A 4,603-nucleotide genomic window follows, 5' to 3' on the forward strand; every position below is an offset into this window, starting at 1 on the left:
AATGACTCAATTTTTCTTGCTAAAGATGCAAGTTTAGCTTGAATATCTATATCATCTTTAAGATTATAGATATCACGCCCATTTGTTGAATTATTGTTTTTAGTTGTTGGTGGTTCTATTGTGCCTATATTATCCCAATTTTGAGCATTTTCTGCTAATGAATCCAAATATTCCATAGCTTCATTTGGGTTTTTATCTTTAAAAGTTTCATTACACATGAATTCTATCATTTGCCTATCTTTAGGTATTAGACCTTCATAAAAGTGAGAAACTATTCTCCATGTTTCAAAACCATGATGTGGGCATGTATTAAGTAATTCTTTATATCTATCCCAACATTGATAAAACGTTTCTCCTTATTTTTGAGAAAAGGTTGTAATTTGCCTTTTAAAAGAGTTTGTTCTATGGGAAGGGAAAAACTTTTTGAGAAATTGTTGTTGCATTTCTTCCCATGATCTTATTGAACTTGATCTTAAATTTTGTAGCCATGTTTAAGCTTTATCTTTTAAAGAGAAAGGGAAAAGCTTTAATCGAACTATATCCATGCTACAATTTTGATCATTATAAGTGTTACAAACTTCCTCAAATTCTCTTAGATGCAAATATGGATTTTCAGAATCTAAGCCATGAAAATTTGGTAAAAGTTGAATAATTTGAGGTTTGAAGTTGAAATTAGATGCATCAGGAGGAAAAACTAAACAAGATGGGGCACTAGTTCTAATAGGGTTCATATGGTGCCTAAGTGTTCTTAATTGATCATGTTCTTGATTATTATTATTATTATTATTATTATTATTATTATTATCATTATCTTGATTATTTGAATTATCATCCATGTTTAAATTATTTTCAGATATTCGAATAAGTCTACCACTTTTTTTCGACTCCAAATACTCATACAAAAAAAAAACAACAAAATACTTATAAATAAAACATAATTGACAAATATAAACTTGATTTTTACCTCTCCGGCAACGACGCCAAAAACTTGCTACTACTTAAATAATAATTCACCCAAGTGTAGGTTGTCTGCAAGTAATATATTTCGTAAGTACGAGATCGATCCTCAGAGAGATTATTTTGAGTTTAAATTTATTAATTTATAGATTACCAAATGCAAGAATGAAGTTTACAAATTATAAATTTTGTCAAGGCTTGAGGATTTATTCTTGGTTTATGTAATATTGTTTAACTAAAAGTAAAAAAAAGAAACCACCATAAATAATGGTTTCAAGAAAATTAAACACACACATAATATAATATAGTTCCCACTATAGAAAATACCGAATTAACCGATATTTTATATATGGTACCTATGATTATAATTATAACTATATAAATAAATAATTGCATAAAGTAAATGTTAAATTAAATCATTATATTTTATTTAGAACAACCGGCAGAGCCACACTATTGACTAAATGAAATATATTGATTTAATAAGTTAGTTGCGGTAAAGTAAAAGTTAGTTGCGATAAAGTAAATGTTAGTTGCGGAAAAGTAAAAGTTAGTTGCGAGAAAGTAAAAGTTAGATGCGAAAAATAAAAGTTAGTTGCGATAAAGTAAATGTTAGATTGTTAGATGTTAGTATTAAATCATAATATTTCATTTTTAACAATCGGCAGAGCCACATTATCGTCTAAATGAAATATTATGATATTATTATATAAATTTATATATATATCTATGTATATATATATATAATAAGTGATGAAATATTTATTGTATCAAAATTAAACAACAAATCAAGATAACCACTTTAATGGTATCAAGCATTTGATGTAAATTGATAACAACAAATAATTCATTTTTATACCTACAATAAAAATAAGTTAGCTAAATGAAAAAAAATAAAGAAAGAATATACAAAATATAAACAATCTTACTTAACCAAGAATGCATCCTCTTCACCTTGACATAATAGATTTAGCTTGCCATAAGCTTACTTTTGATCAACACTAAAATATCACTCATAGTTGAGAACATGAAAGAAAATATATTGGAACTTAGAACTTTGATACACACTCACACTATATTTTACAATGAGATAGAATGATTCTCAAGCTAGCACAAGGCCTCTATTTATAGGCCAAATGAGAGAAAGGGTCAAAATTTTTATTAATGCCATGTAGTTGCAATAGTATTCTTTATCTCCTCCAAGTTCAATTCCATGTCCCTTCTTTCAATGCTTCGTTCCACAACTTTAATCACCGAATTTTACTCTGCTCAAAACGGAAAACATGTGGGGAATTGTCTGTAGATGAATTTGGCCACTTGGTTCACCTCATTTGGTTAAATATTGAAATAGTTATGATTTTTTTACTATATGATGGTAATTGCAAAAGTAAATTTGTCCTCCTTTTGATATTTGCACAATGTGATCATCTTAATGAACTTTTAAGGCAATCATGTCTTCTGCAAAATTGTAGATAATTTCTCAAGGATTTCAAACATGTTTGAGTCACCTTCATTTGAATTTTCTAGCTTGAGTTATCATTATTTTACCAACACGTAGAAAACCTGAAAATAAAACATATTTAGTAAGACAATTAAATATAAACAAACAATACTAAAATAACATAATTTTATAATTTTAATGAAACTTAAATTTTAAAATACAGGTTTTAACATATAATAAATTATTAATTTTAAGTTTCATCACTCATCCAGCCCTGCCTACTCAGAATTCGGCACCTCCAGTCTCCTCATCGACATGCTCACCTACATCATTCACACCTACTGAGTCTAAAGACTCAACACACGTGTAACGATATATCAAATACATATACATAACATGCAGCATTGAAAAATACTGTAATCAACATACATTTCATGATCATGGAAAATCGTATGAATAATCGTAATCGGTCAAAACATAATCATATTCGTAACATATATCAACATATCAGCATATACGTGTTTACTTTATTAATTTGAATTCCATTCATCAGCTGTGACTTTCGTATCATAATGTAAGTCGATGGATCTATCTTCGTGTAATCGAGTAACCCGACGGCGAGGACATCAACAACAGCATTACCCGTCCACTGAACCCTGGCCTTACATGTCATCGTGTCATTGTGTTAGTCACAATCAAATCACATCCTTCAAAACATATCATTATATTCATCACTTAATAAAATCATGCATATACTTAATTTTTTCCTTGAAACCAAGCATGCAACATATTTTCATAATTACGTAAAAATCATATACGTGATACATAAACATTTAAAAACATGATAAATATGTGCTCAGGGCACTGCCGGGACTAAAATCTCGACTCGGATGTAAAATGACCATTTTGCCCCGAGAAACCCAAAATGACCATTTTACCTCTGGACCTCAACATTTCATTCCGAAGCTTTCCAAACTCCTTAAAACCTCCCACAACATATTATAAACATTTCTTAGACATAATCTCGAGCTCGTTACAAAAACTTAAACGATTTGATTTAATACTTGGACCGGAGTCCCGGTTTTAACCCGAATCAACCCGAAACTTAACCAAAATTTTCCCAAACCTTTACCACACCTAAAACACATTCTAACAGCCTCAAAACTTCACATTCCAGCCCACTATGACTCTCAAAAACATGACCACAAGCTGCTGGAAATTTCTCTACTCAACCTAGTCGAACCCTAGCCGTGGCCCTCGCACACAATCACGACCCTACACCAAAACTGTTGGGACCAGCCACAAACCAGCATCTCCTAGACCACCCTAGGACCCCCATGGACCTGCTGAACCCACGGCCACAGCCCATGCAGGCCTTAACTTTCCTATACTCGCTAGTCACCAAAGGATGCAAACCCGCGGCCAACCCTTACTCAACGATGCCGAACTACGTCTAAAGGCAAGACCAGCAGGTTGTGGTCCTCCCCTAGCCTTTGTTGGACCCTCCTAGATCTTGCCTCAGCATGATTCAGCCCTTTCCCGGTCGAGCCAGCCCTAACCCTAGACCAAGACAACCCGAAACCCTAGCCACCCAAATGAAACCTTCGGCCTTCACCAAGAACCGAGCACACCCTAGACTCCAATCATCATGTCACCTTAAACACAGCATGTTCGCCCCTAATCAACCAAAAATCGGCAGCCCCCTTGTAACCATAAAACAAAAGCGTGAGTATCATGTAAAAATTATTGAATTTCATGTTAAACTTTAAACAAAAATGCAACAACAAGGTAGGTCACTACATTTTTGAAAAAGTACATGACTTTCAGCATAATATTGGAGTGAATGATGAGAAAAACAAGAATACAAGCGTGCCTTGATGATTGTATTCAAGAAAACTTGAAGATGCCGCGTAGGATGAACACCGGAGGAGCGGGGAAGGGTTTTCTTGAAAGAACAAAGCTTGGCCGAGAGTTGTTGCTGAAAATGGCATGAGGGAGGCTGCTGAAATGTGTATTGGATGGCTGCTAGGTGTTTAGGTAGGTTTAGGGTTACTTAGTGATGTAATTAAATAAATGGCTTAAGCTTAAATGGTTTAAAAGGGTTTTGGGCTAAAACAAACCCATCAAGCCCAAAAACACTCCCGAAAAATATTTTGTTTTGGTACTTTTTTGAAAACATTGTCCGAACCCTCAAAAAGTCCCCAG

General features: G+C 33.1%; 1 non-coding gene across 1 annotated transcript; it reads left to right on the forward strand.

The window, feature by feature from the left end:
- The first annotated feature begins 288 nt into the window (after positions 1 to 288).
- On the forward strand, positions 289 to 399 carry LOC142519987 (small nucleolar RNA R71). Its single transcript, XR_012813867.1, has one exon. It is a non-coding gene; the product is annotated as a small nucleolar RNA R71 (small nucleolar RNA).
- The last annotated feature ends 4,204 nt before the right edge of the window (positions 400 to 4,603 follow it).

This window comes from Primulina tabacum, chromosome 11, assembly GCF_025594145.1.
Source record: "Primulina tabacum isolate GXHZ01 chromosome 11, ASM2559414v2, whole genome shotgun sequence".
NCBI lineage: Eukaryota > Viridiplantae > Streptophyta > Magnoliopsida > Lamiales > Gesneriaceae > Primulina > Primulina tabacum.